Source organism: Oryctolagus cuniculus, chromosome 10 (genome assembly GCF_964237555.1).
Source record: "Oryctolagus cuniculus chromosome 10, mOryCun1.1, whole genome shotgun sequence".
In the NCBI taxonomy this organism is placed as follows: Eukaryota; Metazoa; Chordata; class Mammalia; order Lagomorpha; family Leporidae; genus Oryctolagus; species Oryctolagus cuniculus.
Genome location: NC_091441.1, coordinates 82600736 through 82628234, shown reverse-complemented (window position 1 = coordinate 82628234; position 27499 = coordinate 82600736).

Below are 27499 nucleotides of genomic sequence, written 5' to 3'. Positions count from 1 at the left end.
GTGAGCGGAGAGAGAGAAACTTGTGTCCGTATCAGTCACTTTTTTTTTTCCTCTCTCTTCTAGTTAGCCTGGTGAAATTTTCCCCACAGGGTTTCAATCCTCATTCCCTCTAGTCTCCTCTTTCAGCTTGCCCGCCGGTGTCTCAGGCTATTGAGGTTCGGCTCACCTCGCGTTCCAGCGCTGGTGTGTTGAGTCTGCCGCTGGTGTCCCAAACTGTGGGCTCCCACGCTCTCCACACAGATCCACTGTGAATCACTAGTTCCAGAAGAGTTTCCTCTAATGTTTCTTCCCCTACTCTTCCTTGAACCTACAGTATCTCCACTTTTATTAAACTGTCTCTTCCCGGACTATCAGTGTGCTCCCTTCCTATTCTGCCATCTTGCCGCTCTCCACTAAGTGGAATCTTAAATGCTGGGACAAATACCAGCCCATAGGCACCACCTCTTCAAGATTCCACCACCTCAACACCACCACACCTGAGACTAAGCCTCTATTACACAAAACTTTAGGGGACACACTCAATCCTTAGCAAAACCACAGCACTGATCCATACTATCAGAGGAGGATCCACAGCTAACATCATCCTTAATGGTTAAAGACAAAACAATTTTCTTCTAAGATCAGGGACAAGATAAGGTTGTGTGCTCTTGACGTTTTTACTCAACAGTGAACCAGGATGATAGGGAAATTATTTAAAAAGAAATAAGAAATAAAAGTTATTAGAATTGGTAAAGAAAATGGAAAAGTACATTTACATTCACAAATCACCTGAGCTTATATATAGAAAACCATAAGGGATTCACTGAAAACACTGTTAGATCTAACAATAGAAGTGATAAAGTTTGCAGAACACTTGATTAATTAAAAAAAAAAAATCAGGTCTGGTGTTGTGGAGTACTAGGCTAAGCCTCTGCCTGTCGCACTGGCATCCCATATGGGCACTGGTTGGAGTCCCGGCTGCTCCATTTCTAATTCAGCTCTCTGCTCATGGCCTGGGAAAGCAGTAGATAATAGCCCAAGTGGTTGGACCCCAGCACTCATGTGGGAAACCCAGAGGAAGCTCTTAGCTCTTGGCTTCAGATCGGCCCAGCTTTGGCCATTGCAGCCATTTGGGAAGTGAACCAGCAGATGCAAGATCTCTCTCTCTCTCTCTCTCTCTCTCTGTCCTTCCCTCTCTCTATCTGTAACTCTGTCCCTCAAATGAATAAAAAAATTTTTTTAATCAATCACATTTCTTAATACTAGCAATGAGCACTTTCAAAAATAAAATTAAACTACATTTATTAAAAGTATATAAAAGAATAAAATGCTTAGGGAAAACATAGCACTGAAAACTGTGAAATATTTTTACAAGAAACTAAGGAATATCTAAATAAATGAAAAGACTTGATTCATGTCCCTGGATCCCCAGGCTTAAAAATGTTAAGGAATTACTCCCCAAATTGGCCTGTAAATTCAACCTAGTTAGAATCCCTGCTGCTACTTTTGCAGAAATGGACAGCGTGACCCTAAAATTCTTAGAAAAATGCAAGGTACCCAGGACAGTCAAAATAATCTTGAAACAAGGTTCTCTTTGAAATGAAGAAAATGTTCTGAAATTGGATAGTATTTATATGTATATACTAGAATCACTGAATTGTACAGGATTTAAAGCATGATCTGTTTGGTATATGAATTACATCAGAACAAAGCTGATTAAAAATAAAAGCCAAAAACTTGTGGCAGATCTGTCAGGAGAAATGTATTTACAGTGTACTGTTTAGTCTTCCTCTCCTGTTCAGTCTTCCTCTCCTGTTCCTTCCACACAATAAGAAATATTAGAGCATTTATTTTTGATTTAGAATTATTGATCCAGGGGCTGGTGATGCAGTATAGCAGAGTGAGCCACTGCTTGCAAGGCCAACACCCTACAGTGGAGCTCTGGTTTGTGTCCTGGCTGCTCTGTTTCTGATCCAGTTCCCTGATAATGAACCTGGGAAAGCAGCAAAAGATGGCCCAAGTGCTTGGGCCCTTATCACTCGCATGGGAGACCTGGACGGAATTTCAGGCTCCTAGTTTTGGCCTGGTCTAATCTTGGCCATTGTGGCCATTTGTGGCCAATCAGCAGACGGAAAATCTTTTGCTGTCTCTGTCTCTTCCTGTTTCTGTCACTTTGACTTTCAAATAAACAAATCAAAAAAAAGAATCATGGATAAAGAATTATTTTCTGGAGTATTCCAAGTCTAAGTTCAAAGCATTTAGTCATTGAAGAAATGGATGGTTCCAAAATTTTTTTTTTTTTTCTGAGTTCTTTTTTTTTTGTTTGTTTTTGTTTTTTTTGTTTTTGTTTTTGTTTTTGTTTTTGACAGGCAGAGTGGACAGTGAGAGAGAGAGACAGAGAGAGAAAGGTCTTCCTTTTGCCGTTGGTTCACCCTCCAATGGCCGCCGCTGCAGCCGGCGCACCGTGCTGATCCGATGGCAGGAGCCAGGATCCAGGTGCTTTTCCTGGTCTCCCATGGGGTGCAGGGCCCAAGCACCTGGGCCATCCTCCACTGCACTCCCTGGCCATAGCAGAGAGCTGGCCTGGAAGAGGGGCAACCGGGACAGAATCCGGCGCCCCAACCGGGACTAGAACCCGGTGTGCCGGCGCCGCAAGGTGGAGGATTAGCCTATTGAGCCACGGCGCCGGCTTCCAAAATTTTTTCAAGTGTGATTAATTCTAGTTTGGTAAATATTTGTTAGTGAAACAATGCTTTTCAGGATCTTTATGACATTTTTAATTCCAGTTTCCTTGTAATGGGCACCTTGGGAGGCAGAAGTTGACAGTTCAAGTAATTGGGCCCCTGCCAACTACTGCCAACTGGGAAACCAGGACTGAGTTCCAGGCTCCTGGCTTTTGCCTAGCCCACCTGTAGCAGAGGCCAACATCTGGGGAGATCTCTGTCTCTCCTTATGTTTCTATGCCTTTTAAATAAATTTTAAAAATAGATTTTTTAAAAAAAGTGTTCTGATTTTTGCAAAGTCTTCAATATTGGAAGAAGGCCAGATGTCAAGGTTTTTCACCCTCTTGGTTTAAAATCAAGGAAGCACATTCAAACATCCTCCCCTTTCCTTTAGGCCAGATGTTGGTCTTTGCAAGATCAGTTCATCTGGACTCCTAAATTATGGATTGCTGACTTTCAAAACACCAGGCTAACAAGCTTCCGAGGATAAGTAATGGAATAAATATTTCATGGAGAGCTGCAGGCCTAGATCTCTGACTCTAATTTCAGATTCCATTTCCTCGCTTTCTTCCCATTTGACTTCTTAGATTTAGCAGACACAGAGAAGAAAAAAGAGCCTAAGGCTATTTGAAAAAGTCAGTTATCACACACTTAAAGATTCTTAAGGTGTCTTATGTCTTTTGGAAATAATGCTAAAGGAAAAGGGCTTCACATACAATAGTTTGAGGCAGAGATAAATGAATAATCAGGAACTAGGAGTTAATTTACCTCTTGCTTATTAGAAAAGATGGTATCAGACTTGATACACCAATTTTCTCCTGGATAATTGGCATGAGGATCAGAGTCTCTTAGGAAGAAATCCATTCATGAGACATAAAATCATCTGTCAGGGGCAGCTATTATGTCAGATAAGGTCAGCACTGTGGTCCTCATAACACTAAAAAATGAGGACTGAGAAGCCATGTTAACTAAAGAAGACTCCCTTGTGTTAAGATTGATGGAATACATTCAAACAAATGCAAATAATTAAAGTCATGCTCCAGAAGATGGTGAAGCTAAGGACGAACTTAATATGTGAAGAACTTAAAATGAATCATCCATAAAACTGAAAAACTATGTAGCTGCAATTTACTGAATGCTTCCCATGTTCCAATTCTTTCTATTTATGTAGTAGATGCCACTACCTCTGTTTTAAAAAGTCAGAGACTGAAGTTTAGGCAGATTTATTAATGACCCAATATAACCAAGTTAATAAGGTTTATTTGGGACTTTCACAAAGCCGTGAGATTCTGAAGATCCTACAAAGACATTCTTTGTTTTCCCTACCAAATAACTCAACACTGTATGCAATTTCTTTCATTCCTGAAATGTGTTTAGTGCCTGCTAAGGGCTTGAAACACATCTTTAGAATACCATATACTTTAATGAAGAATGGGATGAGAGGGGGTAGGAGATGCAACGGTTTGGGGGTGGGAGGTAGGGTATGGGGGGAAGAACTGCTATATTCCAAAAGCTGTACCTATGAAATTTATATTTATTAAATAAAAGCTTTCTAAAAAATAAAAATACAACATACTTTGATTGAATGAAAAATGACTAAGGTGAGAATAAGGGGGAGATCTGCACTGTATCATTTTAACTATTCTGAGTCGGACATTATCTGGGCTTCAGTTTTATTACGAATTGTCAGACAACTAATATGAATAAGAAGAAAAATAATTATATTTCTGTACTATTATGATCTCACATATAAATGTTATACTCACTTGCATTACTTTATAATCTACAAATCTTTTTTTGTTAATACTTCAAAGATAGCTACTGGTCTTCTGACAGTGTTTTTTAAAGAGGTGTATGTGTGTATTTATTTGAAAGGCCCAGCATCAGAAAGAGGGAGAGGCAGAGGCAGAGGCAGAGGCAGAGAGATAGATCATCTTTCTACTTGCCTGCTTGACTTCCCAAATGAGCACAATGCCTGGGGCTGGGCCAGGCTAAGCCAGAAGCCAAGAACTCCATCTTGGTTTCCCAGATGGGTGTCAGAAGTCCAAGTTCTTGGGTCATCATCTATTGTTTCCCCTGGGCACATAAGCAGGAAGCCAGACCGGAAGCAGAGCAGGCAGGACTAGAACTGGCACTCTGGTATGGGATGCTGGCAACACATCTGCTTAACCTGCTGCACCACAACGCCTGTCCCCTTTGACAGCATTTTGAAGGGGAAAAGTTAAAAGGGATGGATAGGTTATAACCAGTTCTCTCGGGATAACTACAGACACAAATTAGACAGCTAACCATGTTTCTTACCTGTTTGCTTTTCTCCACCCAACAACTAACATGCCTACGATGAAAATTATTAGCCCAAACTCAGGCCTGAATGGGCGAAAAGCAATACGTGCTGAAGCACAGAACACTTCATTTGTCCTCTTTCAAACGCTCTGCAGCCTGAAAACCCTCCTGCGTGCAAGGCAGAAAGAAGCCAGCTTTTATCTGACAGGCTGTTTAAGAGGTTTGACCTCTGGCTTCCTTTACATCCCTGAACTTAACTTTTCATGTAGTAGGTGGTGTCCGGCATTTTTTTTTTCATGCAAATTTCCTTGTCAAAACTACAAAGGAACATTTGATCAAAGGTCAGCAGCCTCCTTTTGTATTCTGATTTGATAAAGTAATTTCTATTTCATCTTTGGCTCAGAGGCCAATTTGGGAAAGTGCTGTCTGACAGAGACACTACCCACGGAGGCCTTCCTTGCCCTCTTTAGGGTTCGCCCATCTCCTTCCTTGTTCTTCTTTTAAATCTTACTGGTGTTTTGATTGGTATATGTTTTCACTTTTTAATGGGATAATTCAGTTGGCCATCGAAGGAGACTGAACTTTGTTGTTAACTGTGGTTGAATTACTAGTAGATAGATAGTACCCTAGCAATAATGGTCACCTTTGTTTTTTTTTAATCAACATGTTTATCTCATATGAGTTTTTTAAAGTACTTCGGACATATCTTGCAGGACTTATATAAAGATGAGTCTAAGAAGTTATTAGTAAGGGCCAAGTAATGAATTTTGCTCTTTCTTGACAGCCTTTTGTCTTGCTAAGAATAAGGAAATGAAGAATAAATACATTCTTAGTTTATATAAATATAAATATAAATATAAATATAAATATAACCAACTTCTGCAGTCAGTTGACTCATGGAAAACCCAGGTTGAATAAACAAACTCATTCATTCAGCTTGGTACATGTGCAGGTACTGAAGGGAAAGTAAATTCTGAGGTGCTGTAAGATGGGCAAATATCCATTTGAATTTTTATCAAGATTATCTTTTTGTATATGGTAGAGAACCTTGAAAACTTCAGTCTGATATTAAAGCCCAGATATTGAAAAATTATATTGCGAAATCAACACTGTAACAATTAGGTTTAAAGAGGCAATACCCCTGATTATAACACAAAAATCCCATCAGACAAAGAAGATACTGTCAAGTAAAAACTTGGTGAACTAAATAACATTTGCCATGTAGAATACTTCACTGTTTAATAAAAGGGACAGTGACCACTAGAAGAAAGAGACTTTGAGAGCATACAGACAGGGTTTGAACCCAAGCCCTGCTACTTCCTAGGTATTTGACCTTGTGTAAGTTACTGAGACCCAGCTTGCATATCTATAAAATGAGGATAATTAGAGCTCCAGTACAGAAATACTCAGTAGATGCTACATTTCCTTTCTTTACAATTTATAATAATGCAATTCTATAAAAACATATAATAAATCTAGTAATAGTGTTGTGGAAAAGGCAGGTGGAATCATTTGCATTAGAGGTTCCACAGCTAAGAAGTAGATCATGGTTTTGTGTTCTGATAGTCTCTCCCAAAGCCATGAGCTCTTTCCTCTATTTTCCTAATAGGAATTGGAACAGAAAAACTTAGAATTCCTTTGTACTGAGGAATCCAAAATACTTCCCTGACAAAATAACTTTCTTCTTTTACTTATCCCACCCCCATCCTAAAAGTTGTATTAATTTAATTGGCACTTTATAGAGCAAGCAGCCATTTAGTGCTGTCTAATCTTGTTTAGAAAGTCTGATCCTTGTGCATCACCAACAGTTTGCTCTCCCTCAGGTCAAGTTGAATGTCTCTTTGGGGTTTCTCTTTGCCTGATTCAATGCTTACATGTTTTCCCCAGGATTCTAAAAACACTGCTTACTATTTAAACATATGATCAACTTTATTTATTTATGAGAGAGAGAGAGAGCGCGTGCAAATATGCTTCCATCTGCTAGTTCATCCCCTATCCACAATTAGATGGGGCTTGAACAAGGCAGAAGTTGGGAGCCAGGAACACAATCTGGGTCTCACACATTCAAGGCAGGAACCCAATTACCTGAGTCCATCATTACTGCCTCCCAAAGTCTGCATCAGCAGAATGCTAGAGTCAGGAGCCAGAGCTGGAACTGAATAACATACTTGATTGTGAAATGTGGGTGTCCTTACCATGAGGCCAAATGTCCACTTCACAATTTTTTTTTAAGATTTATTCATTTGAAAGGCAGAGTTACGGAGAGGCAGAGGCAGAGAGAGAGAGAGAGAAGAGATCTTCCATCCGCTGGTTTACTACCCAATTGGCCGCAATGGCTGGAGCTGCACCAATCTGAACCCAGGAGCCTGGAGTTTCTTCCAGGTCTCCCACATGCAGGAGCCCAAGGACTTGAGCCATCTTCCACTGCTTTCCCAGGCCACAGCAGAGAGCTGGATCAGAAGTGGAGCAGCCCGGACTTGAACCGACACTCATATGTGATCCCAGCACTGCAGGCAGAGGCTTTACCTGCTACACCACTGCGCTGGGCCCCCAAATTGTTTCTTTACACAGATCTAAGGGCCTTTTCAGTGGGTATCTAGGGGAAAACTTAAAAGTGAAAGTTATCTTTGACCTATGTGGTCAGTCCCAAGGCAGTGTGTCAGGGAAAGACACAACAGACCTACAACCTGGGGAACTGTGGAGAATTCAAACTCATTGCTTAAATCTTTTAATACCTAGAAACAGGGCACAGCAACTTAAATTTCATCTTGGAACTTCTGTATCACATATCAGAATGCCAATTTGAGTTCAGGTTATTGTGCCTGGGATCCATCTCCCTGCTGATTTACCTGGAAACCAGCAGGACATGGCTCAAGTACTTGAGTCCCTACCACACATATGGGAGACTGGAATTGGAGTTCCTGGCTCCTAGCTTTAGACTGGCCCAGTCCTGGCTGTTGTTGTCATTTGGGAACTGAACCAACCTCTGTGTTACTCGGCCTTTCAAAAAAAAAAAAAAAAAAAAAAAAAAAGGCTCAGGAATAGAAGAAGAGCCTCTGTAAAATACACACTCCCTTACTTTTCTTGTCCATTCTGCAGGCCAATGGATCCACCCTTCCTCAACCTCAGAATACCCAGGTTTTTTCTCCCCAAATCTTCCTATTCCTTTCTCTAGTCCATTGTCATGTAGATTTACAAGGCTTTCTTTCCAATCTTAAAGAGACTTTTTCCTTCCAGTGGGTAAAAAGGGAGAAAAAAAACCTATCACTCTTGCAAGTGTCCTCAGTGAGCCAGAGCAGTGGGGGCAAATTCCTACATACAAGATTGATATGAGCCCCTCTGTGCTGTGACTGCTTCAGCTCTGGTTTTATGTGGGAAAAAGGAAAAATGTTAAGGATGGGGGTTGTTTAGGAGAGGGAAGTACCCCTGAGCAACCATTAGTTAATCAGGTCACAGGTAGGGAGAAGCAGGCAGTCACCTCCTGTCTGATATTTAGGGAGAAATTAATCAAGGTCCTGAAGTAATCAGGCCAGTGGAAGCAGATAGTTAATGGTCTTGCCAAGCAAGTCGTCTTTCTTTTGGTTGATGCTCCACCTGCGGTGAGCAGAGGTGCATTTTGGGTCCACATTTTTCAAAGCTGAAAGCAGTCCTCCCCACCACATGGCTTCGCAACAGCCACTGTGCACCGACTCTGGGGCTGAAACTAAATCACCCTGCACTTCTCTTTCTCTTCACCGTTGTTGGGGGATTCAGGACAAATGAAGTTGTACTGGGAGGTGCTGTGATCATCCAGATTGCCCAAGATGTCTGGATGTGGGCCCCTAATTAACGCCATTACTGTCACTGGTAGGCATTCAAATGATCTAGTGCCGTCTCAGGTGCTCAAGATCTTTCTCCCCTTTTCTTTTAAAAGAACAGAACAGTTTTGCTGTACAGACTGTAGACTTTCCAGCAGTGAATCTCAGTAACCCTGTGTCTAATTATCCCCGACCTGAAAAGGAACACCTCCTTTCTGTCTGTTGGCCCCTCTCTCTGTCCCTTTGCCTCTCAAATAAATTAATTAAAAAATAAAAACAGAAAACAGGGGTGGGCATTTCACTCGACAGGGAAGACGCCTATGGGGATACCCACATTCATCACTGGAGTATCTAGTTAAATTCTGGCTCCAGGTCCTGACCCCAGCTTCGTGCTAATGCAAATCCTGGGAGGCAGCAGTCATAGCACAAGTGACTGGATTCCTGCAACCCACATGGGAGACCTGGATGGGGTTCCTAGCTCCTGGCTTTGGCCTGGCAGAGCCCTAGCATTTGCAGGAATTTGAGGGAGTGAACCAGCAGAGAACCCTTGTCTCTCAAAAAAATTAAAGGGAGCAGCTCTTGGAACCCTGAATTCTGTATAGTGTGGATACAAACAAGTAAAAGTGGTGAATATGATAAATAACAGTGGTTTGTCTACTGCTTTCTATATATGCTATATGAATATTTTGTTGTCAAATATGCAAGCTAAATACCTCCAATGGTATTTTTCTTTTTTTCAGTAATAGCTTGAATGTAATATGATTAACATATGACACAATTCACCCACTTAAAGTGTAGAATTCAATGGTTTTTAATATATTCATAGAGAATTTACCATAATCAATTTTAGGATATTTTTCTCACTCCAAAATGAAACCCTTTACCCACTGAATGTCACTTTCTATTCTCCCCTAACCCTCTGAGCTGTTGGTACCCTCTAATTTACCTTTGCCACAGTATAGTGGGACTCTTTTTAAGCCTGTTTTTAAACCAGTAGAAAAAAACCTGTATCTCACAGTACTGAGCAGTATAGACAGTGCTAAGATTGGGGTAAAACACACAGAGTCAGGGCTTTCGATGGTTTTAGTGAGATGGGCAAGAGCTAGGAAAACTGACCTGGATTTAAGGCCTGGCTCTATACTAGTAAGTTTTGTATTTTTAGATAAGCTCTTTGAATTTATTTCTCAACTACAAAATGGGGATAATTTCTACTTTTTACATTTGCTTTAAATATTAAATAAGAGCACATGTAAAGCACTTAGCAGCATTCCTGGAATACCATAAGTGCTCATTACATATTAATTAATATTACCATATTAATTCCAGTCATTCACAAAAACTCTGCAGAATGGATTCTAGTCCATCAGACAACCTATTCTGCTACAACCTGACAGTTCTACTTCTTCTAAGGCGAGAAGCTGCCAGCGGGTCAATTGTGAGGATGATTTCTGGAGAAGGATCCCAGACAACAGTAGTTCAACAAGTGAAGGAGAGTTGAGTAAGTGAAGGCAATAAGTAGAAACACCTCTCTTGGCCGGCGCCGTGGCTCACTTGGCTAATCCTCTGCCTGTGGTGCTGGGACCCCGGGTTCTAGTCCCGGTCGGGCGCCGGATTGTCTCGCAGTTGCTCCTCTTCCAGTCCAGCTCTCTGCTGTGGCTCGGGAAGGCAGTGGAGGATGGCCCAAGTGCTTGGGCCCTGCACCCCATGGGAGACCAGGAGGAAGCACCTGGCTCCTGCCTTCAGATCAGCGCAGCGTGCCCGCCGTAGCGGCCACTTGAGGGGTTAACCAAAGGAAGGAAGACCTTTCTCTCTCTCTTTCTCTCTCACTGTCTAACTCTGCCTGTCAAAAAAAAAAAAAAAAAAAGAAAAGAAAAAGAATAAAGAAACACCTCTCTCAAGAAAACTGGGTAGTGGGTTAAACCACAACTTGTTAGACTCATATCCATGTTTGAGTCCCAGCTGCTCTGGTTCCAATCCATGTCCCTGCTAACACACCTGGGAAAGCAGTAGAAGATGGCCCAAGTGCTTGGGCCCCTGCCACTCACATGTGAAACATGGATGGAATTCCAGGCTCCAAGATTTAACCTAGCATAGTCCCTGGGTGTTGCATCCATTTGGAGAAGATCTCTTTTGGTCTCTCTCTCTCTTTCTCTCTCTCTCTTTCTCTCTCTCTCTGTCACTGTGCCCTTCAAATACATACATACATGCATATATACATACATACATACATAGAAGAAAGAAGGGGTTGGCACTGTGGTGCAGCAAGTTAAAATTCAAGTCCCGGCTGCTGCACTTCCAAACCAGCCCCCACACCCATGTGGGAGACCCAGAAGAAGCTCCTGGCTTCCGGCTTCAGAATAGTTCAGCCTTTGCCATCATAGCCATTTAGGGAGTTAACCAGCAGATGGAAGACCCCTGTGTCTCTCCTTTTCTCTTTTTCAGTAACTCTGGTTTTCAAATAAAATAAATAAATCTTTTTTTAAAATAAAGAAAAATTGGGCAGTGATTTCAGAGACAGTCTCTGTAGGATACAGTGGGTTTACAGATGTTTGCTGACCACTGGGGAAAGAACCAAAAATAAGGAGCCAGATTAGAGATGCCAGAGAAAAGTGGATGAAAGACTTAAGCACAGGTAAACAGACACGATTATCCTGAAAATAAGTGCAATGTGAATAAATTTATTATATAAGCATTTTTCAAAGATTTCCCTGAAAGCAGAACCTGAGACTAATGTCTCCATGCTACATTGTTATTTCAGAATCTGACCTCAGAGAGTAGAAGTATAGGATAACAGGAGAGAAATGACAAGGAAGGAAGGAAAGTTTCTATGAGTTCTTGGCCTGTCTATAAGCAACAGGTGCTTAACACTAATGGACCTCCCAGAACCTCAAGAAACACATTTCAGAATTGCCTAGCTAAGGGGCAAAAGGGCTAATATTAATCTTCTTTTGCGCTTTCCCCTAAGCCAAAATGGTCTCTTGAGATAAATCCTTTGCATTTCTGATATGAAAAATTTTGAGAGCAGATTTCTAAGGATAATCCATGCTGTGCCTTTTAAAAAGCCCCATGATGGAAATTAAAATCTGCAGGGCTTGGCCGGCGCCGCGGCTCACTAGGCTAATCCTCCGCCTAGCGGCGCCGGCACACCGGGTTCTAGTCCCGGTCGGGGCGCCGGATTCTGTCCCGGTTGCCCCTCTTCCAGGCCAGCCCTCTGCTGTGGCCAGGGAGTGCAGTGGAGGATGGCCCAGGTGCTTGGGCCCTGCACCCCATGGGAGACCAGGAAAAGCACCTGGCTCCTGGCTCCTGCCATCGGATCAGCGCGGTGCGCTGGCCGCAGCGCGCCTGCCGCGGCGGCCATTGGAGGGTGAACCAACGGCAAAAGGAAGACCTTTCTCTCTGTCTCTCTCTCTCACTGTCCACTCTGCCTGTCAAAAAAAAAAAAAAAAAAAAAAAAAAAAATCTGCAGGGCTCTTACCTATGTGGAAGTCTGTGCAATTATATCCAAGTAAAGCATAAAATCTGCATCAAACTATCACCAAGTAGTGCCTTGGTTGACAAGTGGAGCTGAGAAAATTTTACAGTAATAGACAAGACGTCCCATATGAAAAGCCATCACTACCGGGCTTTTTTAGACACGAGGCCCTGTTTTAAGCACACAGATTTAACTCATTTAAGCATTACAACCACCTTGCATGCCAAATGAGAAAACTGAGGCACAGAACTTTGAGTAACCTACTTGAGACTGCACAGTTGTTAAGCAACAAAGAGTCAGCCGAGATTCAGCACACAAGCTCCCAATCAGTGCACTGTACTACACAGCCTCTGATAAAACTCGTGTGGCTAAAGCAGGGGCAGGGGATTGTATGCATGTTGGACAGCGCCCACTCATTTACATTTCCTTCTGTTTCCTTCTGCCTCGCAGGCCATAAACAACTTCCATTCAGGCTTAGGTAGAACATTCAAGGACCTTGGAAGTTGTGTTTGACTTAATTTTATCCACCTTCTTGTTTAAAGTGAAACAGAGCCCCCCAAAGAGCCAGCTGGCTAACTTAACATAAACTTGGCATCTCTTGGAGTTGCTAGGTCTCATTTATTCTATTGAAATAATTTAGTGATCGCCACTAAGAGTCACTTCTTTTTTTTATTTTTTTTTATTTTTTTTTATTTTTGACAGGCAGAGTGGACAGTGAGAGAGACAGAGAGAAAGGTCTTCCTTTGCCGTTGGTTCACCCTCCAATGGCCGCCGCGGCCGGCGCGCTGCGCTGATCCGATGGCAGGAGCCAGGAGCCAGGTGCTTTTCCTGGTCTCCCATGGGGTGCAGGGCCCAAGCACCTGGGCCATCCTCCACTGCACTCCCTGGCCACAGCAGAGGGCTGACCTGGAAGAGGGGCAACCGGGACAGAATCCAGCGCCCTGACTGGGACTAGAACCCGGTGTGCCGGCGCCGCTAGGCGGAGGATTAGCCTAGTGAGCCGCGGCGCCAGCCAAGAGTCACTTCTAAAGTAGGCTCAATAAGGTTGACTTAAACTCAAACAGATTTTAACTACACCTAGCATAAAATTTTTAAAAAAGTAGCCATAGTTATATTTGACTATTTTTTGTTAAGATTTATTTATTTATTTATTTGAAAGGCAGGGTTATAAAGGCAGAGAGGCAGAGGCAGAGGCAGAGCTCAAGATCTTCCATCCATTGGTTCACTACCCAAATGGCCATAACAACCAGGGCTGGGCCAGGACTAGGCCAGGAGCTTCAACTGGATCTCCCATATGGGTGCAGGGGCCCAAGTACTTGGGTCATCTTCCTCTGCTTTCCCAGTATCATTAGCAGGGAGCTGAATTGGAAGCAGAGCAGCCAAAACATCCCATATGGGATGTCAGCACTGCAGGTAGTAACTACCTGCTTTGCCACAGCGCCAGTCTCTATATTTGACTATTGAGTCCTGCGCAAGTGGTGAATTCAAACTAAGGTGTGCTGTAACATAAATACCTAATTTCAAAGAGTTAGTGTAGGAAGAAAAAGAAAACACTTTATTAGCATTAATATTTCTTACAATGATTCTGTATTCAAGTGATATCCTTTTGGTTATACTGGGTTAAACAAAATCAATTATTAAAATTAATGTCACCTATATATTTTAACTTTTTGAAATGTGATTACTTGAAAATTTTAGATGGTGTATGTAGCTCACATCATACACCTATTGGACAAATCTGGCTTCTGCTGTCTTCCCCATTCCAACTTTCCCAGTCATTACACTACAATGATCAATCTTGCTTTTCCTCAAACACCCCTGATACATTCCTAACATAGGGCTTTCTGTTATTGTTGCTGTTTTTTTCAATGCCTATAAATTAAAAAGAAAAATGTTTTCCCACTTTGATGGACTACTTCATCTTTCGGCTTTGCATTTCAAACTTGCCTTCGCTCCACTAAGGGATGTTCCACATCTTTCAGTGAAGTTGAAGGACTGGCTCATAGCTTAATCATTATTAAAAGATTCTTTAGCCAGGGATGTTGACTTGTCTGGCTTTCCGACAAGAACAGAGTCCCATCCACTCATTCACAGATGCTGAAATTGCTTCCTTCAGTCTGGGTCCTTATGTGTTAGTACCAGTAGAGGGCAGCAGAACCCTTTCCACTAGAGCATTTGGAATAAACACTACAAAGGGAGGTTAGACTGGGCAGTTACAGTTACAGTCAAGCCTTGCTCAGAGAGTAATAGCCGATGAGTCCCATTATGTCCAGGATGGTGCATTTGACAATGACATTTCCTTCCATCTCTAATTATTTAGATGACTCAAATTTCTGAAGAAATGGAGTTTGTATATTTGGAAGTTATAGCGTCATAGCAATCATGGCTGAAAAACAGTGTCACTATTTATTTTATGTTCCCATCCTCATCCACCCCTCATTTTCTATTTTCTCTCTTCATTTTATTTCTGTTTAAGAAGTGGCTAAGGTCTTAGGTCTGGCTTAAGCTGACATCAATGAACTGATAATTTTTTGTTCCACTCCTCTGCCTGAACTTTCACTAGTTGAAACTGGCTTTTGTGATTCACAATTCCTTTATTTATCTCTAAAGATCACTCTTAAAGGCAGATGGTCTTAACTCTAACTTTATGTAAGACCCCAAAACGATTCTGTATATTATTAACCCATTACTATCATAAGACTAAGACGTTTCAATAAAAACAGATATATAGAATTAATAATCCCTGGAAGTGAGGCAGATAAAATGCTCAGTTCTTTCAGTCATGCCATCTAGTCACGTGGCTATGTTTCCTAAGAATGTAAGAAAAAAGTTGCAGAAGTGAGTGTTTGGCACAGTGGCTAAGATTCCTGAGTGCCTAGGTTCGAGTTCCCATTCTGCTTCCAATTCCAGCTTCCTGCTAATGTGTACCCTGGGAGGTAGCAGATGATGGCTACTGAGAGAAAATATTTGTAAAAATGTTTCCAGAGAAGGACTAGTATCTGGACTATAAAAGAATTAAAACTTAAAATCAAAATTTAACAGTAAAACAACAAACAAGGAAATGAGGAAATAGCCAAAAGACATTTCCCTGAGGAAGACATATTTTTCAGCAAGTAAACGCATGAGAAAATGTGCAACACCATCAGCCATGAATGAAATGCAAGGTAAAACCACACTAAGCTAACACTACACACCTATCAGAATGGCTAATAGAAAACAGTGAGAACACCGAATGCTGCAGAGGAGGAGAAGGAACTGGATCAACTGCTTGGGTCCCTGCTATACTCATGGGAGACCAAGGTTGAGTTCCTGGCTTTGGCCTGACCCAGCCCTTTCTGTTGCAAGCATTTGGGGAGTGAAGCAGCAGATACAAGACATTCTCTCCCCATTACCTCTCTCTGCTATCAGAGAATTAAATACATCTTTAAAAAAATCCAATTTCCCAAAAAGTATCTTTAAAATCCAACAGCTAGTGAGGGTGTTTGTAAGGAATTAAAAAGTGCCTTCATCAATTAGTGATTTTCAGATTGAACTCTTAGCTAGAAATTTAAATAAACTGATTCTAGAAAAATGTTTCACTTACCAGTTTTTAAAGAGCACTCAATACTTTTTAGTAAAAGGATCACAGTCATTTCTTCATCTCCATACTTCATGGAGAATAGAATGTTTAGGAAGAAAAATTTTGACCTTGGCTTGTTGGTTAAATAAGGTAGCAAGCAGTGACTGTAAGCTTCCTTCATTCTCTGCTCAGTAGGATTCCACCAAGGTGCCTGTCTATCATGTCTCAGCAATAGTTTTGAATCATCACTGAATTGCTCATCAAACTTGTGTCACTGTTTTGATATCTTGTACTTACATGGATATCTGCCATCATGTTCTGGTTGTCTTTATTGTGAGGACTGTTAGGCTCCAAAAAGTCTGTTTAGAGAAACAGTCCCCAAATGCTTAAGGGCCAGAGGAGAAAGACATGATTTTGCTAAGCCATAATCATAGTTACTATACTGATAGCCACTGGAAGATTTCATTGCTGTTTATGGCCACACAAATCAGTCTCAGGCTGGATTGTCTGGGCTTTGTTTGAATTTGGTACTTTGTTTGAACTGTAGGTTTTGAAAATTTCCACTCATTCTTGGGCATATAACCTTAAGAAATTGGATTCTCAAGAGATAGTTGAAGATAGTGTTGAGCATGCATTTTAGATATAAAATAGGATTAAAGAGTTTCATCCTGTTGAAATGTTTTATCAGTTGAGCCCCTGAATACAAATGTATTCCTGAAAGCAGTTTAAGGCAGCCATAGGAAGGAGAATAAGAAAAGATTTCTAATATTAGACATACAGGTCTGAGAAAGAGAAAAATAGACTACACAGAGAACATCAAGTGGATGTGGGATAGGCATTTCTTTTTTGAATAATGAAGATATTCTGAGGGAAAACTCCATTTTCCCTTAAAATAACTCCATGCAACACAAATATGCCAATAAATATTTATTCAAGAGTCTAATCCAGATTTAAGAAATGGGGAAAAGATTTTTGCCTTCTGAATCCATCCTTGTAGTGAAAAAAAAAAGCTGAATTATGAATTAAACTGTCAATGATACGAACCCAGGAACTACACAGGACATATGAAGTATGTTTTCAATAAAAATTCAATGAACCTTCCTTTATCCCAGGTGTGGGACCAGACGTTATGAGTACTGACTGAGTTTAGGCTATGCTACCCCAAAATAGGGCACCCTGGCTTTTGAGAAAACAACAAAAGCAGAAATGTCTCTCTGACCTCCTCATGCTGTTTCCCCTGAAACTAACCATAAATGAATTCTCTAACATTCCTTTAAAGTAGGTCACAATACACTTATTCCAAAGGGGTCCTCCCTGTACTGGGAGGAAAGAAATAAAGCACAGCGACACCAAGAAAAGTCTTACCCATAAGCCCTGCTAAGTTTCCACAATTTTATTGTCATTAGAGCTCACCTTTTTTAATACTTAGAATCATGGTTTTATTATAAAGGATTCACATACGAGGCCTGGGAAGATACAGAGGATGCATCCTCCTCCTAGCCCATCAGAGACCACCCCCTTTCATCCAGTCATATTTTCCAGGACTGTCCACTATCCTACCTTTTTCATATTTGAAAGGAAGGCAGGCAGGCAGAGAGTGAGAGCAAATGAGAGAAACCATCCACTGACTCACGCCTCAAATGCCCACAAGCTGATCCAGGAGGAAGCCAGAAGCCTGGAACTCAATCCAGTTCTCCCACACTTGAATCAGGGGCCTTAGTACTTAAAAAACCATTCCCTGTCTTCCCAGGTACACATCAGCAGGAAGCTGGGATTGGAAGACAAGTTGTGACTCAAACCCAGGCACTCTGATGTGGGATGCATGTGTTCCAAGTGGTATGTTAACTGCTGTACCAAATGCCTGCCCCAACTGTCTGTTTTTCACCAAACCTAAGGACGAACATACACAGGTTTCCCTGTTTCTTAGGGTCACCATTTCTGAAGGTTCACATGTCATGTAAAACTTGTATTAAATAAATATGTATGCTTTTCTCAAAATGTCTTTTGGTACAGAAACCTTAGCCATGAACCCAGGGCTAGGTAAAGAAGAGAAAATACCTTCTCCCCCTAAAATCTGGGGCTGGCATTGTGGCATAGTGTGTTAAGCCACCACCTGCATTGCCTATTGCCAATTTTTATATCTGGCAATTAAAAATTAGAACTGGCTTGCAGAAGTTACAAGAAATGAAAATACAGATGATGAGTCCAAGCTTAGATCAGCATTCAGTAATGACTTGGAACATTTCCCCATTAAGCATCGTGTTTTCTAAAGCTTTAGAAGATGTTATTTATTTCATGACCCCACATTTTCTGAGTGTTTTAATTTGCTTACTACAGTGGAAATCATTATCTGTCCAGAGCAGGCATCTCAAACAATGAACTCCTGTGAGTTTATCATTTGCAGAATTTAAAAAGCTGCTGTTCCTGAATTCTGAAACATCTAACGAGCTCCTACAATTCTAAAGGTATATTATTCAAAGTATAGGGTACTAAAAAAATAATAGTAAGCATCCCTTAAAAAAAAAAAAAACGACAATCCACTTGCAGAGATAAATGATTATAATGAAAGTTTAGTCAGTGTTTGGTGGCATATTTAGTAAGTACTAATAATATACGGGAATATCGTTTGTTGAAGGGCAGGTAGTTTTATCTGTTTTGTTAGTGATGGTTAGTGATCAATGACATTTTTTTCTGAATGAATGAGCAACACAGGCAACAGGTATTAGACAGAAAGAGCTATATGGAAGGAGTAGTCCTCAAAGGCACCATGGAGGATGTGAAATTGGAGTTGAGTCTTAAACTACACAGAATTTTGATAATCCTATACTGGTGCCTTAATTACTATACTGGAGAAGAGGAGTACAAAAATCAAGTCAATCACTATTGTAAGATGATCCTGAGAATTTGACAGAGAGTTAAATAGTCAGCCCCCTATCTTCCCACTATCTCCTATAATTCAAAATATGTACAGAAAGGCAAAATTCCAACAATTATGAAAGTCACTAGTCTGAAAATAAATACTATGGTACTTTAAAAAAAGAGTATACAGTCTCTTTTTCTTGCCCGCCATTTTGTTGTGTTTTTTTTTTTTGCTATTAAATGTATCTTAATTTTTTATTTATAAAAAAGGAACAAACTTCATGTATTTCAAATATACAATTTTAAGAGCATAATGACACTTCCTACCCTACCTGCCATCCCTCACTCATTCTCACCCTCCTTCCTTCTTTTCTTATTGTTTTCATCTTTATAATGACACACTTTCAGTTTTCTTTATAATCACATTTTCATTTCTTTCTAAACTTAGTTCCAGAGTCCTGGGAAGGAGTAAAATGTCAGAGGGACAGAAATGCTGTCCTCTTTGTCCCTGGGCTGCAGAAGGGGTTCCTTCTCCTTTGTTTTCCAGCCAGCAGGCTGAAGGAGCATTAGGCACAGTAGCCTGTTCTGCATTGTTTTCCTAATGTGCAGCCTTGCCACACCCCCTCTCTCAAACCTATTTCCAGCCCCTACCCAAAGTCAACAAACAGCACAGCCCAAGCATGCACATCGGGTATGTATCTGTGTTTCAAGAAAATCAAATGCAGTTTCTTCTTAATCATTTCTTTTGAAAATCAAAATAGTACCCCCAATGACTATGGTCTTTGATGACCTAGGAGATAACTGAGAGACCAGAAACATGAAAATACCAGGAGGAGTTCTGAAATCTGTCCACCACTTCCTCCCCTAAGTAGGAAAAGCATTTATAAGATTCCATGTCTTTGGTGGTAAGAATATCTTACCATTCTTACTGCTCCAGGGACTTAGTAGTGTTATTTGGTTGCAGCAATTCAGTTTCACATTATTTGTTTACTAAGAGTAAACAACCGTATGTAAATGTGCATGTGTGTGTGTGTGTGTGTGTGTGTGTGTGCAGATAACCCAAACTGATACACATAAACCATGGGTCTTCAAAAAGTCTTTGCAAAATATGTATTCTGAAAAAACCCTATTTATATTTCAAATTTTTAGACCAAAATAAACATATCTTTCAATCCCATTTGTTTAAAAATTTTTATTTATTTACTTATTTGAGAGGTAGGCTTACAGACAGTGAGAGGGTAAGATAGAAAGGTCTTCCATCTACTGCTTCACTCCCCAAATGGCTGCAATGGCCAGGATGAAGCCAGAAGCCAATAGCTTCTTCTGAATCTCCCATGAAAGTGCAGAGACCCAAGCACTCGTGTCACCTTCTGCTGCTTTCCTAGGAGCATTAGCAGGGAGCTGGATAAGAAGCGGAGCACTGGGGACTCAGACCGGTGCCCATATGGGATGTGGCTCCTCAGGCGGTAGCTTTACCTGCTACGTCACAGCACCAGACTCTGCTTTTCTCCCTTGTTTCTCAGTCTTGAGCTTGACCTCCAATGAATCCTTTAGTCTACATTTCTCTACTGTTTAATCTTCTAATTATTTAGGCCAAATATCTGAGTGGGCTCTCTCAATTCCACATCAACAAGCACTTGGACCAGATAGCTGTCTGTTGTAGGAAGTGTCCTGAGTTGTGTATTATCTTTTCCAGCATCCTGGGCATCTACCTACTAGATGCCAGTAGCAAACTGCCCTCTCCAAACTATCTCCAGAAACTGACATGTGTTCCCTGCAGGGGCTATGTGGGGGAGGGGGTCACTCTTGTCCCAGACTCATTCTTTACTCCTCTGTTCTGCACACCTTTCCACCCAATCCAACAACAAACCATGTTAACTTACTCCTAATATGATTATTTTTTGCACTCTCCCTTACTACCACCACTCTACTTTGTCTACATGGATCTAACCATTCTAGGTATTTCATATAAATGATATTCTATACTATGTGTCTTTTTATAAGTTTTTTCATTTAGTAGTATGTCCTCTAGGTTCATTTATACTGTGCCATGTGCTACAATCTCCTTTAAAAAAAAAGATTTATTTATTTATTTGAAAGGTGAAGTTACAGAGAGACAGAGAGAGAGAGGAAGAAGCAGAGAGAAAGAGAGAGAGGTTTTCCACTTGTTAGTTCACTCCCCAAATGGCCATAATGGCCACGGCTTGGCCAGATTAAAACCAGAAGACAGGAACTTTTTCTGGGTCTCCCAGGTGGGTGCAGGGGCCAAAGCACTTGGGCAATCTTCTGCTGTCCCAAATGCATTAGAAGGAAGCTAGAGAGGAAGTAGAGTAGCCAGGACTCAAGTCAACACCCATATGATATGTTGGCACTGCAGGCGGCAGCTTAACCTGCTATGCCACAGTGTCAGCTCCAATTTCCTTCTTTTTTAATGTTGAATATTGTTTCACTGCTATCCACCACATTTTGTTTACCCATTCATCTGCCAATGGACCGAATTGGAATGGTTGGATCACTGGTAAATTTATTTTGAATATTTTGAGGGAAAGCCATATTATTTTCCATAGCAGCTACACCATCCATTTTATATTCCCACCAAGCATGCACAAGAATTTCAGCTTTTCCATATCCTTGTCAACATTTGTTATTTCATTATTTGCTTTATTAAGATTTATTTATTTATTTGAAAGGCAGAACAACAAAGAAAGAGATTTCCACCTGCTTGTTCACTTCCCAAATAGCTTCAACAGCTGGGGCTGAGCCAGGCCAAAGTCAGTAGCCAAGAGCCAGGAATCAGGAACTCCATCAGTGACTCCTACATGAGTGGCAAGGATCCAAGTTCTTGGGCCGTCATCCACTGCTTTCCCAGACACATTAGCATGGAGCTACATTGGAAGTAGGGCAGTCAGGACTTGACCCAGCACTCCAGTATTGGATGATAGTGCCACGAACAGTGGCTTCACCCACTGTGCCACAATGTTAGCATCAGTAATTATTTTCTGCTTTTTCCATACTAGCCATCCTAACGGGTATGAAGGGATATCTCACTGTAGGGTTAATCTGCATTTTCCAGATGAACAGTGTTGCCTAGCATCTTTCCACATATATCATCACAGGTTTTAGCATATGCATTTTTTTTTCTTAATACAGTGTCATATAATTTTCTAACTCTCTTGTCAACTGATTGCTATATTCTATGCACCTCTTGGGACTTTGTATCCCTATTTGGTCTTTTTCAGTGAACTTATATTGGTTAGTGAAGGAGAAGGCTATTTTTCTCATTTTTGTGGAAAATACATTCATTTGAGTGGCAGAGAAATGTACTCCCTCCTGCTGATTCATTCTCCAAATGCTCGAGTTGGGCTGGATGAAGCCAGGAACTCAAACTCAATCCAGACCTCCCACATGGGTTACAGGAACCCAAGTACTTGAGCCATTATCATTGCTTCCCAGGGTCTGCCTTAATAAGGGTTGCTGTCAGGGGCCAGACTGGCAATTGAACCCAGGCACTATGATGTGTGACACAGGTGTCATTTCAATCACTAGGCCACATGACTGCCTGATTGTCATTATTCTTTAGTCTTCTAAAGGCTATTATCTCACAGCAGTACAAGAGTAAATAAATGTTCAACTTAAGATGCCTATTGTTAAGACTTCCAGAAGTTCTCTGGGTAAATTCCTTACTCATTTAACCCACTTCTGTAACTGCTATGTAACATTGTCAATTATCTGTTTAACTTGAAAACAGAGGTTCCTCCACCCACCCACCCTTTTCCCATTTCTGTTTGTTTATACAATTTTTGATCTCAACTTTGAAGATGTACTTGGAGTCTCTAACTTTATGTACTATCCATATTAGTTAACAAAGTCCTGGTTTAAGATTTTTAAGTTTATTTAAAAGGCAGAGATGACGATAGAAATAGGGAGAGGAATAGGAAGATAAGATGGAGAGGGATTGAGAGGGGGAAAAAAGTGGGGAGAGAGAACGAGAATGAGAAAGAGAAAGAGAAGGGGAGACATCAATCAAGTGCCTATACATTGGTTTGTCCCCCGCATGTCCACAACAAATGTCCAGGGCTGGGCCAGGCAAAGTCAGGAGCTAGAGAGGTCTCCTATGTGGGTAGCAGGGACACAACTGCTTGAAATATTTCAGGCTGTGCATTAACAGGAAGGTGGAGTGGAAAGCAGAGCCAGGACTCAAATCCAGGGATTCTGATATGAAATGTGGGTATCCCAAGTAGCAACTTAACCAGTGCATCAAATACTACCCACCCTAGTTAAGTTCTCTTCAGAAAAATTTAGAACACATTAATTTGTGTTCTCTATATATCTAGATTGTATAAAAATTAATAAAGGACTTTCATAGTTCTATGTTAATTTTTTTCAATTTGGCATTGATGATTTTCTCTAAGAAACTCCAAAATACTTTAAGAAATATTAACTTATGGGGCCAGCATTGTTGCATAGCAGGTAAAGCCATTGCCTGCATTACCAGCATCTCATATAGGCACAGGTTTATGTCCTGGCTGCTCCACTTCTGATTCAGTTTCCTGTTAATGGCCTGGGAAAGCAGTGGATGGTGGCCCAAGTACCTGGGCCTCTGCCACCCATGTGGATGACCTGGAAGAAGTCCTGGGCTCCTGACTCCAGCCTGGCTTCAGCACTGGCTATTGTGGCCATCTGAGGAGTGCACCAGTGGATGAAGGATCTCTCTCTGTAACTCCTTCTCTCTGTCTCTCCTAACTCCAACTTCCAAAATAAGTAAATAAATCTTTAAAAAAAGAAAAGAAATATTGATTTATACACACAGAATTCTAAACTAGCAACTATGAGAGCTCATTCCAATGAATATTTGTTCTTTTATCACATGGATTTCAGACTGTATTTCAATGGTGACACTCAGGTGAAATATATGAAATATACATATGAAATCTATTCTCTTTATATGAATAAAACTAAAAAAAAATGCTCCATTTAATACTTGAACTTCTTACGCATTTAAGCTTACCATCTAAGCATCCAACCCTTTGCTTGCAGAGTCTCCTTATCATACTCAAGTTAGTCCTGCATGCCGGACACCATGTGTATAAAAGAGTAATACCTAAAGAGGCTACCCATGGAAATTAGAATGAAATGTATTGAAAATATGATGCAAAGGATGCTTCAAGGGAAGGATGTCTACAGTTACACAGAAATGTGCTTAAAAAGCTACCTGCAATGACATGTGAGCCACACAGACCACTTATTTAAGATGCTTCCTCCCGCGTGGGAGACCAGGAGGAAGCACTTGGCTCCTGGCTTCGGATCGGTGCAGCGCACCACCATAACAGCCATTTGGGCAGTGAACCAATGGAAGGAAGGAAGACATTTCTCTCTGTCTCTCTCACTATCTAACTATATCTGTCAAAAGAAAGAAAAGAAAAGAAAAGAAAAGAAAAGAAAAGAAAAGAAAAGAAAAGAAAAGAAAAGAAAAGAAAAGAAAAGAAAAGAAAGCAAAGCAAAGCAAAGCAAAGCAAAGCAAAGCAATGCAAAGCAAAGAAAGCAAAGAAAAAAGATGCTTCCTAGCTTCCTATGTGTAAGGAGCTAGAGGCATCCTGTGTGGGATATATGCTTAGTCATGATCCCTGTTCCTTACTCTAATGGATAGTAAAACACTTATTGAGCTACCACCACTACCTCAAGGAAACTCATATTAACCTTGTACACAAAGAAACAGAATCAGAGGAAGATTGGTGACTTGCCCAGTTGGAGTCATGTTTGGTATCAAAGCTTATGTTTTCCTTAATGTGCAGTGCATTTCTTAAAGTGTAAATAGAAGGATATAGAAGGTATTAGGAGTATTTAGAAATAATTAACTAAGAGAGTTGGAGAAATCTTCTTGGATGAGATGGGATTTTTATAGCAGAACAGCAGGATGGCTGTTACCTATTACTTGATCTAATGAAAAATTTTTTGATACCAAGAGTTAGCGATGATACCTTATTTTTCACTAATTCTGGTATGCATTCAAACAGCATAGAGGCGTAGTTTTATTGCTGTGTGCCATTTGGATACCTGTGGTTGTACATAGAAGTGATTTAGGGATGACATTTCCAGAAGAGTTTATTTGCCCCAACAAAATTCTTGCCTGGGGCCTCTTCTCTCCTAACACAGTAACAAAATGCTTGGGGCTGAAAATTCAACATTTTTTTTAACAGAAAACAAAGCCAGGGCATTATTGAGGATAGGCTCAAATTTTTATCTTTACCCAAATATTGCTCAACTGATATAAATCAATTTATTTGTACGGGGTTTGAAATTCAACATTTGAACCAAGTCACAATATCCCTGCCTTGAATAATTCATGTCGTTTGACATGGCTCTTTTAAGCCTTCCTGTTAAAACTTAAAAATTAGCTTTTTCTTTTATTCTTCCTTAATCAAAGCTTATTTTATTTTGAGTCAACTTTGAACAATTTCTAAACCTGTACCTTTCAACTTGATTCAGTATTGTCAGGATTTGGAAGTAGGTTGCTGCTGGTTCTTAAGCCTGCAATATTTTTCAATGCCTTAGTAAATGATGAATAGGTTCAAAATCTAGCAAGCCATTTTCTAATTTCTCAAGGGTCTTTTTAACACCTAATTTTCTTTTCATCAGATGTTATTTACTGAATAACTCCAATCAACTGCTCAGGTATTGTAGCTTACAGTGATTCTGGCAGATAATAAATGTTAGTACAGGGAGGGTAAAAGAGAGGAACCTCAAATTCAATAACGTTGTTTGTTTGAATTGGCTCCTTTTTCATCACACTGAGTCTCACTGGGGCCAAGACCTTTGCTCAGCCATTGTGATAAGATCCTTGGGCTCCTTGTTGGTTTCCCTAGAACATTCTTATGTGTGCAAGAAACATCTGAGAAACAACATCTATTATTTATCTTAAAAATCACATTATACTTTGTGTTTTATAGGCACAGTGGGCATATTAATGTGCAATTTGTCAAAGTTATAGAACAAAGATGTTAAATTAATATGTCATACAGAGCCCAGCAGGAAAAAGTCATTCCAACTTGGAAGGTAAATGGACTAAAGCATGAAGAAGTCACAGAGGGCAAACATGTGGAAGGTAAGTCACAATAGCCTTTTCTAAAGTACAGTAACCATTACACATCAAACCAAGCATGCCTTCAGAATGAGCTCAGAATCCTTTTCAACACAGTTTATCAGGAAGTCACAGTCAATTTTTTTTTTAAAGACTTATTTATCTATTTGAAAGTCAGAGTTACACAGGGCCGCGCCCCGGGGGGGGGGGGGCGGTCTTCCATCCAATGGTTCACTCCCCAATTGGCTGCAATGGCTGTAGCTGCGCCAATCCAAAGCTGGGAGCCAGGAGCTTCTCCCGGGCCTCCCACGCAGACGCAGGTGTCCAAGGACCTGGGCCATCCTCCACTGCTTTCCCAGGCCACGGCAGAGAGATGGATCGGAAATGGAGCAGCCAGGTCTCAAACCGGCGCCCATATGGGATGCCAGTGCTTCAGGTCAGGGCGTTAACTTGCTGTGCCACAGTGCCGGCCCCATAGTCAATTTTTTTTTTTAAAGATTTATTTATTTATTTGAAGGGCAGAGTTCACTCCTCTGCCAATCCGGAGCTAGGAGCTTCTTCTGGGCCTCCCACATGAGTGTAGGGGCCCAAACACTTGGGTCATCCTCCACTGCCTTTCCAGGCCATCAGCAAGGAGAATGATTTGAAGTGGAGCAGTAGAAACTTGAATCATCCCCCATATGGGATGCTGATATCACACATGGTGGCTTTACTCATCTCACTACAATGCTGGCCCCACCCTGAAACTTTAGACTGAGATCTCTGTATTGGTTCTTCTGAACTTCAGTACTGGTAACCCTGACCTACACCTTCCAGAGCTGCTGCTTCTTTTTTTTTAAATTTATTTATTTCTTTATATGAAAGGCAGAGTTACAAAGACGCAGAGGCAGAGAGACAGAGAGAGAGGTCTTCCATCCGCTGGTTCACTCCCCATATGGCCGCAATGGCCAGAGCTGTGCCGATCTGAAGCCAGGAACCAGGAGCTTCTTCTGGGTCCTCCATGTGGGTGCAGGGGTCCAAGGACTTGGGCCATCTTTTACTGCTTTCCCAGGACATATTAGAGAGCTGGATCAGAAGTGGAGCAGATGGGACTCGAACCGGCGTCCATATGGGATGCTGGCACTAGAGGTAGCAGCTTTACCTGTTATGCCACAGCACTGGCCCCAACCTCTAGAGCTTCTAAATGTGGTTTGAACCTCTAGTTCCTCCCCTAAATCTGTGATACATGATATACAAAGAATAGCTTCTGCGTCCCTGTCAGAACTGCAGGCAAACAAGAGACACTACATTTTATATTCTTAAAACTGCATATGTTTTTCCAGTATTTTGAGCCCTAAATACAGTAGCTGTTTATCCATGTTTATTTCTGTGAGAGATCTCATGATAGTTATATATAATGTTACACTAAACACTATTTGTATCATTTTTGTTAAACTGTGTCCTCAAGGTGTTTGAATTTTGGAGAATCAAAATAAAAATAAGAAAGTATTCTTATTTTCCTTCTGATCTTAAAGTTTTCAAAATTTACAGCCTATTGAAAAGGGACAATTTATTTCAAAAGGAGAAGAAAATATTTTTGTCACTCAAGTTAGTGATATCAAATGTTTACTTTCTGAGCTCAAAGAGGATTGCAATAGACAGATATACACATGACCCTCCGTACCGTGAGTTTTTTCTATCTGCCACCCGCAAATGAGTTAACTGCATCAACTTACACTGCCCTTTAAAGGTGTGTTTTGCAGAGGGGAT